Below are 15151 nucleotides of genomic sequence, written 5' to 3'. Positions count from 1 at the left end.
CCAAGCCCCGCGGTTGTTGACCCTGCATCGCGCCCCTGCCTGCTGCTTCGACTCCCTGCCCGAGCTCCGATTTTCGTCATGGACGTGGGGTAGCGGCTGAACGTCGCCATGGTTCTGTCCAACGCCGCAAGTCCGACGCCAGGAGCACCTCAAGTTCGACTACATGTAACAGCAAGTACCACTTCGGCTGCAGACCTCGGACCTGTCAAGTACCCTTTGGATGTGCCATGTTCCATGACGCCGCATAAGTTTCTTCTTGAAGATGTTCGACTACAATGTGAACGAGTACCACGAAGACCCTCGAAGAGCTCGGATTCATCAAGTTCCACTACCTATGACATGTGCCACTACCGTCGTCCCGAAAACGTTGGATTCATCAAGTACCTCTCCGAAAACGAACGTGTACCACTACTGTCGCCGAGATCACGAGAACCTCTACCGACGACCTTGGAACGTGTACGACGACCGTTGTCGAAGACCCGTACCTCTACCGCTTCTCGAACATGTACCACGACTCCCACGACTTCCGCTGCGAACAACTACTTCCGTCTACATCCCTTCGAACCCGAACCGTCCCGAACCGCGCACTTCGAAGGTATAACCGCCGAGCCGTTGACCCCGTGGATGAATGCTTGCGATGTATGAGATTCTCGTGCTTGCACCGTGCTCGATTTGTCGATGCACGTTGCCCTCTTTTACCTTGTCACCGTCATGTGGGAACCCGGTAACCGGGAACACCCCACCTTCAATCGCATGTCATGCTCCCGTCGCACTTTCTTTTGCGCTGGCATCTCAATCGAGTTATCGGAACGTTGCCGTGGCACCGTTTCCGTTATCATCGCCGTGGCACCCTTTCCTTCTGCCATGATGCCAAATGCTTCATATTATGCCCATGTCAACTTTTAATTAAAATTGCATAAAACTTGCACATGTCATCCACATCATTTTAACAACATCAAGAATGTTTAAAATTGTTGTATGCATTAAATTGCTAAATGCACATGAGGATTTATCGGAATTGTTGTTTGATGTTTCCGGCCTCATTTAAAATGCCTAACTATGTTTTTCTACTCATGTTTCAACTCTTGCATGTTAATCAACATTTAATATTGTTGGGTAGCTAAACGGGAGAGAACCAAATAATTGATGTGGTGTTTCGTCAATATGCAACTCGTTGCATATTGAGCTCCACTTAACTTGTTGAGTTGTTTGTGCACTTTGCCATGCCATGCATATTTAGACTGGACATGCATCATAGTTGGTTGTGCATCATGCCATGTTTATGTGATGGTTGTTTACTATGTTGTTTGCTTCTTTCCGGTGTTGCTTCTTCGGGTTAGTTCCGATAACGTCGCGTTTGTGAGGATACGTTCGACTACGTCCGTTTGTCTTCTTCATGGACTCGTTCTTCTTCCTTGCGGGATTTCAGGCAAGATGACCATACCCTCGAAATCACTTCTATCTTTGCTTGCTAGATGCTCGCTCTATTGCTATGCCTTTGTTAGGATACCTACCACTTGCTATATCATGCCCCCATTTGCTAAGCCAGGCCTCTAACCACCTTGTCCTAGCAAACCGTTGTTTGGCTATGTTACCACTTTGCTTAGCCCCTCTTATAGCGTTTCTAATTGCCGGTGAAGATTGAAGTTTGTTCCTTGTTGGAACATGGATATTTTGTTGGGATATCACAATACCTCTTATTTAATTAATGCACCTATATACTTGGTAAAGGGTGGAGGGCTCGGCCTTATGCCTGGTGTTTTGTTCCACTCTTGCCGCCCTAGTTTCCGTCATACCGATATTATGTTCCTTGATTTTGTGTTCGTTACACGGTTGGGTTATAATCGGAACCCCTTGATAGTTCACCTTGAATAAAACTCCTCCAGCAAGGCCCAACATTGGTTTTACCATTTGACACCTTGCCTTTTCTTTCCCTTGGGTCGGCCGGCTCATGGGTCATCTTTATTTAAACCCCCGGGACGGTGCTTCTCTAAGTGTTGGTCCAACCTAGAGCACCATGCGGGGCCGTCCCTTGGCAACTTGGGTTACGTTGGCTCCCGTACGCTTAGCTTATCCGGTGTGCCCTGCGAACGAGATATGTGCAGCTCCTATCGGGATTTTGTCAGCACAGCGGGTGGTCTTGCTGGTCTTGTTTTACCATTGTCGAAATGTCTTGTAACCGGGATTCCGAGTCTGATCGGGTCTTCCTGGGAGAAGGAATATCCTTCGTTAACCGTGAGAGCTTGTGATGGGCTAAGTTGGGACACCCCTGCAGGGATTTGAACTTTCGAAAGCCGTGCCCGCGGTTATGGACAGATGTGAATTTGTTAATGTCCGGTTGTAGAAAACCTGAAACCTATCTTAATTAAAATGCATCAACCGCGTGTGTAACCGTGATGGTCTCTTCTCGGCGGGGTCCGGGATGTGAACACGGTGTTGGAGTTATGCTTGACATAGGTTGTTCTAGGATCACTTCTAGATCATAGTTTCTCGACTGTGCTTTGCCTCCTCTTCTCGCTCTCATTTGCGTAAGTCAGCCACCATATATGCTAGTGTTTGCTGCAGCTCCACCTCATATACCTTTTCCCTACCTATAAGCTTAGATAGTCTTGATCGCGAGGGTGTGAGATTGCTGAGTCCCCGTGACTCACAGATTACTTCCAAACCAGTTTGCAGGTGCCGATGTAACCGGGCAGGTGACTCAACCGAGCTCAAGGAGGAGCTCGACGAAGATCTCGTTCATTGTGTTGTATCGTTTCAGTTGATCAGTAGTGGAGCCCAGTTGGGACGATCAGGGATCTGTGTATCATTTGGGGTAGTCTTCTTTTATTTTGGTTCCGTAGTCGGACCTTGATTGTATCGGGATGATGTAATGCTTTATTCATGTATTGTGTGAAGTGGCGATTATAAGCCAACTATGTACCTTTTCCCTTATTCATTACATGGGTTGTTGTGAAGATTACCTCACTTGCGACATTGCTTTCAATGCGGTTATGCCTCTAAGTCGTGCTTCGACAGGTGGGAGATATAGCCACATCGAGGGTGTTACAGCTGATAGGCTGTGGTTCGCCACACAGCGAGACTGTTGGAGCACCGCACAGCAAGAGGCGCGGCGTGCCGCACAGCAAGAGCGGATCCATCGGTGCTTGCCTGCTGTCGACAGGCCATCGCAGCTGGGTACACGTCCCATCAGTACCCACATTCCTCGCTAGGAGTGGGCAAAGGCCCTCAGCGCCGTACTTGCACCAGATGTTGGCCACGCCGTACTTGCACTAGACGCCCGCCGCGCCGTTCGCATGTGTGCCACTGTTCGCCATGTCCGCGGCCCGCTGGATGCCAACGCCCTGGTCCGTAGGCTCGACCGCCTCCTTGGCCTAGGTGTCCACCTGGGCGCAGTAGAGGAACATGGCTGTTGCATCCTCGAGCTGGTGATCTCTGATGAAATAGCCAACTTGGAACTCGAGAACGCGCTCTAGATGTACCGCGAGCGTGTCGACCTCTTGGACGAATGCCTGCACGAGTTCAGGCAGAGCCAAGAGCTACCCTAGGCAAGGGCTGCTGGTCATGGTCGCATGGAGGCGTTTTATTTTGAAAAGTTGTTTAGACGTGGGTAGCTTTGTATTCACAGGAATCATAGTATTGCTCTGTTTCAATGTGTGTACTCTGTTTTCCATTCTTATATGTTCTGTTTCAATGTGTGTGTATACACTTTCCATTCTGTATATGTGGATGATAACGGCTAGATTCAAATTAGTGTACAAAAACATATAGACAATGGATTTCATAATATATATATATATTAATTGTTCATTAGATCATCAGTAGTGGATCAATATTATGCATATATATATGATACTTAACTACTAGGTACAATGCATAAAATTGAAAACGAACAATACTAAAACTAATAATCCCTCCTAGGGCCAGTATTCCGGCAGCCCCTCGCCAGCAGCTCCCTGGTGCGCGGCCTCTTCCCAGTGCGGAGGCAGTACTCTGACTCCTTCGCCTCGTAGCGCTTGATGTACCGATCTGCCTCTTGCTGGCAGATGCGCGTGACCGATCTTGCCATTTCATTGGGCGCCCACCGGAGCTCCTCGTCGGTGGCACGCTAGAGTTTATCGGCCCACATCCACGCAGCGCCTATGAACTTCCTCGCGAAGTACCCGTGTTCGTACACCTCCTCGGCACGACGACACACCCGCCCCGAAAGCTCCGCCGCGTCCTTTTTCCAGGGGCATCACGGGCTTCACAGGCTGCCTACTACCTGGCTTCCTCCTCCGCCATCTCCTTCTTGAACGCCACTTGCCTGGCTTTCTCAGCCGGCAGTAGCGACTTCCATAGACAAAGATTGTACTGGCCCCAAAACCAATCCAAAGTTGGCGGGTCTGGAGCAACCTCGTCAGGTGGCGCGTAGGGGTCCTCATTGCTGCTAATCGAGTGAGCGTCCTCGGGGGGCGGCGACTCCTCGTCGGCGCGTGGGCAGACCGGCGGTGCCATGGCAGAGATTTGAGAGAGAGAGAGAGAGAGGGCGAGCGAGGGGAGGATGTAGATGAGAATGCAGGAGGGACGACGTGAGCAAGGTAGTATTTATTGGCGGCTGGAATCTAGATCGACGAGGACAGTACACACGCCGGTCGCCGGAATTTACGAGTACTATAGTTTGAATTACACACAATTCCCGCAACAAATCCGTGTGTGAACACAATAGCTGACGGTTTCCAATGCAGAACCGTGTATGATTAATGATCCCCGCCATTCACCTACCAAACCTCGAGATAGACTGGCAATCGTGTGGGCGGCGGTTCTCTTGCTAGATCTTTACATTTTGTTTTTTGAACACCAGATATTTACATCGTCTGATGATTTTTTAACTCACACACAAGTACACAAAAATATGATTTTTCAAACCGTTTTGGTTAGGCGTTGCATGTAGATGTAGTTTAAATTTGAATTATGGTCATTAAATGGTTAGAAAATCACTTAATGTCTTTAGAAGGTCAAATGCCCCTGAAATTTACCAAATTTTCACATGACAGTTGTATTAGTGCATGTTAAATGTAGAAAAAAATTGAAGGCCGTAAGAGGAAGGTATCTCCCGTTCGTCATCAAACATGCATTGTTCCCTCTCGGAACCACGAACCTTCTAGCGGATTGCTCCGGTTTGTGAGGGGTGTGTGTCCAAACGTTCGTCAAACATGCCAATTTCTTTACCACATCACCTTGGTGGCATGACATTACATCAACCAAGGTTTCATGTGTTTCTGATCATTTTTATATTTTTTTAATTAAAATTCCATGTCACTCCATGCATACGTATGCATGCGTCCATGTCGTGAGACCAATATGTTTGAAAATTCCTTCCAATTTACTGCACATGGAATTCACTCGCACCCAAGTACACAGATATGATTTTTCAAACCATTTTCGTTAGGCGTTGCATGTAGATGTAGTTCAAATTTGAATTACGGTCATTAAATGGTTAGAAAATCACTTAAGTGTCTTTGAAAGGTCAAATGACCCCTAGAATTTTCCAATATTTCACATTATAGTTGTAGTAGTGCACGTTAGACGTTGAAAACATATCAAGGCCGTAAGAGGAAGCTATCTCACGTTCGTCATCAAACATGCATTGTTCCCTCTCGGAACTACGAACCTTCTAGCGAGTTGCTCTGGTTTGTGAGGGGTGTGTGTCCAAACTTTCGTCAAACAGGACAATTTCTTTATCACATCATCTTGGTGGCATGACATTAAATCAAGCAAGGTTTCATGTTTTTCTAATCATTTTTTTATTTTTTGGAATTAAAATGCCATGGCATGCACTCGATGCATGTGCCCAGGCCTCGACACCAACAAGTTTGAAAATTCCTTCGAATTTACTACACATGGAATTAACGTGCACACAAGTACACAAAAATATGATTTTTCAAACCGTTATGGTTAGGCGTTGCATGTAGATGTAGTTCAAATTTGAATTACTGTCATTAAATGGTTAGAAAATCACTTAAATGTCTTTAAAAGGTCAAATGGCCCCTGAAATTTACAAATTTTCCCATGATAGTTCTATTAGTGCATGTTAAACGTAGGAACAAATTTGAAGGCCGTATGTCAGGACCCCGATTCCAAGTCACATCGATCTAGCCGGTAACACCTCATATCACTTTGCGGCCTCACACACGGTATTCCCACGGGTGTCGCCTTACCATGGCCCGGGACCATTTGCACCTTTTGTCTCACGTATATGATAGTGTCGCTAGCATCCATATGACAGAGAACCCGGGCCGACATGGCTAGTCGTGAACCCAAAGCGGCACTAACCTATGGGAACAGGCATACATGAATCACATCGAGCAAGTCGGTCAGCAGCGTGTGAATCCGGGCTGTAGCACTGGCTAACAGGACTCCGGGAACCCGAGCTGTAGCAGGCTAGGCAGGACTCCGGATGTCACCGGGTGACATTTCCCCGAAGGGACAGACACAGGAACAAAGTGAAACATATGCCGGCCAGTCAAGTGTTCTGAGCAGTAGTGCTGGGCTAGCAGGACTCCGGTGAACCGGGCTGTAGCGGACTACTATGGCTCATGGAAGCACTAGACTACATTTCCCCATAAGAGAGGATGCCAAGGATAAACAACTAGATTGTCGGATACCACACATACCAAGCATTTCAATCATACACACAATATGCTCGATATGTGTAAATACAACATGGCATCACAACATAACTCTACGACTCAAACATTTATTCATTAGGCTCTGAGGAGCGAGATATTACAAACATGGGTCTCATGACCCAACAATCATAGCATACAAATCAAAGCACACGCGGAAGCTTAACATGTCTGAGTACAGACATCTACAAATGAAAAAGGATAAGAAGCCTGACTATCTACCAGATCCTGCTGAGGACACAAGACCATAGCTGAGGTATCAAGCTAAACGTCGAAGTCCACGCGGAACTACTAGCGAGACTGAAGTCTCTCTACAAAACATAAATTAAGCAAACATGAGTACAATAGTACTCAGCAAGACTTACATCAGAACTAGCTACATATGCATCGGCATCAACAAAGGGATGGTGGGGTTTAACTGCAGCAAGCCAGCTTTGACTCAGTAGCTAACCTAAACTACGACTTCAAGCAACTCTTTTGAGGTGGCGCACACGAGTCCACATATTCACCTTATCAATACACCACTACGGATCCGGTCCCGTCTCCCTACGAGAAGGCCATCCATAGCACTCACGCTTATCTTGCGAGTTTTAGAGTATCCACTTTCACTTGTCTATGAACTATGCAAGGGGTCCAAGTTTCCATATCCGAGGAATCTGGCTATTCGAATAGATAATGATAACTCTGCAGGGGTGTACTTCTTCACACACGCTCCCACCATTTATCACCATATACACGTCATGTATCTCGGCAACCTTCAAGCGGAAGCCTGGCGAGGGTGTCGGCCACGGCCTACCTAAACACACAAGTCTCTAGTCTAGGTTTATCGCCTATCCAGGTTCCATCCGCAGGGAGTCCGGCCAAGGTTTCCACATACGGCCCCGAATGATGTGAACAGGATTCCCGAGACACCAAACGGGCGCCCGGTACACCGTGCCATGGTGTATCTACCGCATCATAGACCACCCCTAGGGTCAGTGCTACGCACGGCCACGAACACATAACCTACAAACACCAGAAACTAGTTGCAACTCCTGGACAGAGTACTAGGGTGATTAAGAAGCCGAGAGGGTCAATTAAGGATCCCAATGAGTGGTAGTAGCTGTTCATGGATCACAGACATAGAACTCAGTTCCTGAGGACGGTTTCAATGAGACAACCCACCATGTACTCCTACATGGCCTCTCACCTCTACCTTTACCAAATCGTGTTCACACACTTAGCTCACACAAAGTAGGACATGTTCACACACCTCCGATTCATCCCCGATGAATCAGACCTGACACAACTCTATGCAATATTAGGCATGACAAACAAGCATGAATGAGTAGGCACATCAGGTCTCAAACAACTCCTACTCATGCTAGTGGGTTTCATCTATTTACTATGGCAATGACAGGTCATGCAATGGAAAAGGGTTCAACTACCGCAGCATGTAACAGTTGAATCGTTGTTGTCCTAATGCAGTAAAAGAGAGCAGGAGCGAGAGAGTGGGATTGTATCGGAATGAACAAGGGGGTTTTGCTTGCCTGGCACTTCTGAAGATAATATAGTTCTTCATCGGTGTCATCGATCACATCATCGGAAGCATCGTCGTCCGAGAGGGGATGGTTACCAAAAAACAGAGAAGGACACAGTCAATGCAATGCAACAATATGATGCATCAATGTGAAATGGCAATATGCTGTTGATTGGCCTAATGCAACTAGCAATCATATTAAATGAAGTTGGTTTGAACCAAGGGTTCAAATTCAAACTCCATATGTGCTTATTTAAATGTCAATTATGCCAATTGCCCTGTACAGAAACCCTAGGTTGTTCAAACATGCATGCAAATGCCATAAACAGATTCCTTGAATTTTTCTGATAATTTTTCATATATAATTTATTTCATTATGAATTATAGATAATTTTCTATGAATTTTAGAAGTTTTGGCTATTTTCTGGAATTAAATAAACCATTTAGATTTATTTAAAAAATACAGAAAAGCATTTACTGCGTCAGCCTTGCACCATGCTGACGTCATCTGGTCAACAGACGCAGTCCAGGTCAAACCTGACCAGTGGGACCCACTGGTCAGTGACCCAGTGCTTCCTAGGGTCACAGACAGGTGGGGCCCGGTCAACGGACACGTCAACATAGTCAAAATTGCACATGGGGCCACTGCAATTAGCTTAACCTTAATCTATTTTAGTTAGCCGGTTAGTTAGGCAGTGGGGCCCGGCTGTCAGTGGCTTAGAGGCTTAGTTAGCAGGGTGTTTAATCCCCAAACAGTGGCTATCACCGGCAGCTAATCATCGGCGAGCACATAGATGCGGCGGAGTCACTCGTCTCGGCAATTCAGGCGACAAGAGGAGGTGGGGTTGGGCTCGTTGGAACGCCCGCGAGGCGGCGCATCCAACGATGGTGGTGGCAGGTGCTGGGGCAGCCGGAGACGACCACGGCAAGCACGTCCGCGGCGGCCGTAGTTCGGACGTCGACCGTTCCGACGTCGCAGGGCATGGCAGGAGCAACGGGTGGTTGCTACGGCCCCGTGGTGACGCGCTGAGCGCGGTGACGCACTCGGTTTCAAGCTCCAATGGACGTGGCAACGGTGGTGAGGAGCTCAGGCGGCGGTGCAATTCGGTCGGCAAGGGGCGACGACTACAGGGCGTAACGAACTCGGGGAAGAGCAGGTTTCGAGGCAGGAGCTCACAGTGGTTGCGGCGGGTGTCGACACGGGCTCAGGGAAGGCCGAACGGCGACGTACGGGCGGCGGCGATCTCGGACGACCGAGGAGGAAAACGGCGGCATTGGAGATGGAGCGGAGCTTCTGGCGCAGCGTGACTTGGTGGAGAAGACGAAGACATCATGACGGAGCTCGGGGACGTGTCGGAGAGGCTCGAGGGCGGTTGTGGCCGCGGTGGCTGTTGACGGCGGCGATGGCGCGCTAGGCCGTGAGAGAGAGGGGAAATCCAGGGGAAGGGATGGGGACGAGAGAGAGTGAGAGAGAGCTGGGGAGGGTCGCGTGGCGTCATCCAGACGCGTCGGGGCAGCGGCGGAAGCAGGAGGTGGCCGGCGCATGCCGGCGCACGGCGGGCACACGCCCTCCTGCCTACTGGCAGGAGGTTGAAGACGGTGGCCAGCGCTGGCTAGGCTGGGCCAGCCAACTGGGCCGCCAGGTGGCCTGGCCAGGTGGGCTGCTGCTACAGGTAAGAAGCCCAGGTGAGGTTTCTGTCTTGTTATTTTGTTTTGATTTAGTTTATAACCCAAATCATTTTAATAAATCCTGAAAATAATTGTGGGCATTAGGTTAATTATTACAAAGACCCTTAACTATTTTCAGAATTGTTGGAGCATTTAAAAATATAAATAGTATTTAACTGCCCCAATTCAAATACAATATGGGTTATTCAAAAATCCAGAATGGCCTAAAAATATTGGCATCATTTTTGGCAAAGGTTTTCACCTTTATCAAAAATCATGAACATTTTCAAAGGCATTTTGGGTTCATTGAAAATATTGTTTATTTGAGCCTAGTTGAATTCATTTAGTGCTAGGGTTTCAACATCCCCAGTTCAACTTTAATTGAAAAGTTAACATGATGCATGGATGCTTTAAGGCAACTAATGGCAAGAAAACTCTAGGGCTGTGACACCGTAAGAGGAAGGTATCTCCTGTTCGTCATCAAACATGCATTATTCCCTCTTGGAACCACGAACCTTCTAGCGAGTTGTTCCAGCTTGTGAGGGGTGCATGTCCAAACGTTCGTCAAACATGCCAATTTCTTTACCACATCATCTTGGTGGCATGACATTACATCAACCAAGGTTTCATGTGTTTCTCATCATTTTTCTATTTTTTGAATTAAAATGCCATGTCACTCCATGCATAAGTATGCATGTGTCCATGTCGTGAGACCAATATGTTTGAAAATTTCTTCTAATTTACTGCACATGGAATTAACTCGCACACAAGTACACATATATGATTTTTCAAAATGTTTTGTTTAGGCGTAGCATGTAGATGTAGTTCAAATTTGAATTATGGTCATTAAATGGTTAGAAAATCACTTAAATGTCTTGAAAAGGTCAAATGACCCCTAGAATTTTCCAAAATTTCACATTACAGTTTGTAGTAGTGCATGTTAGACGTAGAAAAATTTGAAGGCTGTAAGAGGAAGCTATCTCCCATTCGTCATCAAGCGTGCATTGTTCCCTCTCGAAACCACGAACCTTCTAGCGACTTGCTCCAGTTTGTGAGGGGTGTGTGTCCAAACTTTCGTCAAACATGCCAGTTTCTTTACCACATCGTCTTGGTGGCATGACATTACATCAACCAAGGTTTCATGTGTTTCTGATTTTTTTGGAATTAAAATGCCATGCCATTCCATGCATATGTTACCATGTCCTGATACAAATATGTTGCATGTAGATGTAGTTCAAATTTGAATTACGGTCATTAAATGGCTAGAAAATCACTTAAATGTCTTTAAAAGGTCAAATGACCCCTAGAACTTTCGAAAATTTCACATTACAGTTGTAGTAGTGCATGTTAGACGTAGAAAATAACTTGAAGGCCATTAGAGGAAGCTATCCCCCGTTCGTCATCAAACATCCAATGTTCCCTCTCGGAACCACGAGCCTTCTATAGTGAGTTTCTCCGGTTTGTGAGGGGTGTGTGTCCAAACTTTGGTCAAACATGCCATTTTTTTACCACATCATCTTGGTGGCATGACGTTTCAACCAAGGTTTCATGTGTTTCTGTTTTTTTATTTTTTGGAATTAAAATGCCATGTCACTCCATGCTTAATTGTTCCTTCCAATTTACTGCACAAGGAATTAAATCACACACAAGTACACGAGATATGAGTTTTCAAACCATTATGGTTAGCTGTTGTATGTACATGTAGATTTGTAGTCATTAAATGGCTAGAAAATCACTTAAATGTCTTAGAAGGTCAAATGACCCATGAAATTTTCCAAAATTTGAAATGACAGTTGTATTAATACTACAAAATTTCTTGTTCATCTAAAACACCATCCGTTGGAACTTTATTCCAAATTCGTCTTTCACAGCTAATAAAAAATATCTACAACATCACACACAGTTGTTTTCTAGGAACCATTTGCGATGAAAATATCTGGGTCTATTTAAGTCTCCCTCCTTAAGCTTCGCCGGCTCGTCTGCTCTAGTGCCGGCAACCCCCGAATCCATGAATCCCGATCCCCATTCCCGCACCCCCTTATTGCAAAGATGACATCATGGAAACACTTTGTGAAGGCCCGTACAATGGCCGCGTCCCCCCCTCCCCGAGCGTCGCCGCCTGCGCCGAGAGCGTGGCCCCCTACGCCAAGAGTGCCTCCGCATCCGCATTAAGCGTGGCCGCGTCTGCCGAGAGGGCGTCTGCGACAGCCAATAGGGCAGCTGCAGCAGCCGAGACGGCTGTAGCTGCTGCTACGACGGCGGCTGCAAACGCCGAGATCGTGGATGCACACGCCAAGATATTCTAGGCCACCTTAGACTCCAGCATGCAACCCACGTCTAAAAAGGCGACGGTGGCCATGGACCACCTGCCTCCTCATGAGGTCGCCGAGCGGGAGCTGGAGATGCAGGAGGCGGCGGAGATCGAGGAGCGCTTTGAGGAGGAGTTGCGCGTGGCCGAGGTCGAGGTAGAGAAGAGTCTTTCCATCGAGGAATCAGCGGTGGAGTACCAACGTGAGCTCCGGTGCAACCACTACTACCAGTAATACAACCTTGAGGGCGGCACCGAGGACGAGGATGCGGTCGACTTCAGCAGGGGGGACGTGGAGTCCACCAATGGAGGCATGTCGCTAGGACAAGTCATCGATGTCTCATCTCACACCGGCGATGCATAGGCCGGCGTGGCAGTGGATTTTTAATTATGCGTACTTAGGCTTTGTATTTAATGCTGGTCTTTTGTTAGAGCAATGTTTAGGTCAACTGGCTGTGTGTAATTACTGAAATTGCTCGATTCAGTAAGTGTGGTATGTCTGCTGTACGCTCTTTTGTGTGCCCAAATTAGCAAGCGATGTTAAATTATGCAGTGACGTACCCGGGGAAATTTTCACCAAAATTTGAATTATCAAACTCATCCCGTGCGTGTAAAGCAGAAGAATCATTTGCGATGCACACAGTCGTTCAAAGTGAATGGTCCGGCGGCACCGCGCGCATTCAAAGTGAATATGCCCATGCCTTGAGACCAAAATTTGAATTACCAAACTCATCCCATGCGCGTAAAGCAGAAGAATCTTTTGCGATGCACACAATCGTTCAAAGTGAATGGTTCGGCGGCACCGCGCGCAAAGTTTCCCTCCACATTTTCAAAATTTTGGCCTACCGCCAAAATATCTACCCCCCTTCCCCCCTTCCCCACCCCCTTTTCTTCCCGACCACAAGTCACATTTCCCCAATTTCCTCCTTCCTTCCTTCCTTGCTAAGCTATAGCCGCTTCCTTGCTCTCGTCGTCTCGCATCCTACCGTGGGGGTCGCCATGGTCTTCTTCAAAGACATCTCCAGCGGTTCCTCCTCCGGCGACTACTCCTTCACCACCCGGGTATGCCTCTCTTCTCTCTCTCGGGCTATGACTTGGAATGAAGGATTTTTACCCAGAGGTCGATTTGAGTCGTTTCTTCCTCTTATAGCTCCGTAAGACCATTAGTGGCAACAAATGGAGCGGGGTGGCTAAAGATCTATTTGCTCGTTGTCACCATCAATCTCCATGCGTGAAGCTAATTGCGTTTGATTCTATGGACACTGCGAGGAAGTTTCTGGCATGTCACTACAAAAAAATGACACATCCGTGACATTTTGGGCTGAACGAATTTTTTTTCTGTCATACATATGACACTTCTATGACGATAATTGTGACAAAACCCGGTATCATCATAGATGTGGTGGGCTCCTACTTCTATGACAAAAAATCATGACAGAAAATGGGCTTTTCGTCCTGGGCGGGCCGGAGACGCAGATGCATGACATTCTTTGGGCCGTCCATGACGGAAAAAACCATGGTAGAAGCGAGGGGGAGGAAAATTTCGGGGAGTTCCCGGTTACGGTGGGAGGTCGGGGGCCGAGCAATGCGCGTTTCTCTCGTACACATACGCACGTGTGTGCGAGGCATTGGCTCTAACTGAACCCGAGCGAGGCATTGGGCTCTAACTGAACCCGAGCGATTGCACTACAGGCTACGCGTTACTGAACCCGAGCGATCGATCGATGGCTGTGAACTGAACCCGATCGAGCGATTCCTTCGCTACTGCTGCTAACTAAAGCCGATCGATTGGATGAACAGTGAGAGGTGGTGTTGCCTCTGGATGAACAGGACCCCCGTGGTGTGGTGGAGGGCTGGATGAACAGTAGACGGTGGAGGGGTGCCCGTGGGGGGGTGGTTGAACAGTAGCCGGTGGATTAGTGCGTGGTGGAGGCTGGATGAACAGGAGCCCGTGGAGGCTGGAGGAGGTCGACGGTAGCCCGTGGAGGCTGGAGGAGGTCGATGGTGGAGATGAACAGTATCCCGTGGAGTCCCGTTTTGCAGTACGCCACACCCCTCCCGATGAAGATGACCCCCATTTCGACCGTAGGAGGTCTGTTTCGTCCGTTTTGCGGTACGCCACACCCCTCCCGATCAACAGGACCCCCGTTTTGACCATAGGAGGTCCGTTTCCTCCGTTTTGCGGTACGCCACACCCCTCCCGATCAACAGGACCCCCTTTCAACCGTAGGAGGTCCGTTTCCTCCGTTGTGTGGTACGCCAGGCCTCATTTCCATCGGCTGTTCTATCCAAGCCCTCCTAATGAACATGACCACGCATTCCGTTCCGACCCAGCCGGTTGGCTCCCACGCGTTCCGTTGCCTCTCGATGAACACGACGCATTACGTTGCCTCCACATGAACACGATGCATTCCGTTGCCTCCCCATGAACACGACGACGACGTTGTTTCTCCGTTCTGACCCAGCCATGTACACGAGCCCTGGCTGTACGTATGCATGAGCAGGCGTTCGAGACCCCGCCCATATGTACACATACGTGGCCGTATTTTCTTTCTTGCACCCTGGCTGCTGTACGTACGTGTACATGCTACGTGCGCGCCTCTACTACGACACATACGCGCCTCTACTACGACACGTGCGTGCCTCTACATCCACTAGTATATATATACGTACACGTTCGCGACCAGAATGACAACGCTACATACGCTTCGACCAGGTGGGTCCCAACTGTCAGGCACTTCCTTGCCTGCGAAGATGTAGCTTGTGGGTCCCAGCAGTCAGGGGGGTGAATCGTTTTTTTTGCCCGGACACACTTCCTTGCGTGCGAAGATGTAGCTGGTGGGTCCCAGTAGTCAGGGGAAACGTTTTTTTCGCGAAATACAGTGGCCCGTCCGGTGGGTCCCAGCTGTCAATTGGAGGAATCATTATTTTCTGCATAATAAGGAGGCACTTCCTTGCTGCGGCCGTGGACCCAGATGTCAGCCTCTC

The sequence above is a fragment of the Triticum urartu genome, chromosome 3A (genome assembly GCF_056163025.1).
Source record: "Triticum urartu cultivar PI428250 chromosome 3A, HENAU_Tu73, whole genome shotgun sequence".
In the NCBI taxonomy this organism is placed as follows: Eukaryota; Viridiplantae; Streptophyta; class Magnoliopsida; order Poales; family Poaceae; genus Triticum; species Triticum urartu.
The sequence above is the reverse complement of the archived record's forward strand: the minus strand, read 5'-3'. Positions refer to the sequence as shown.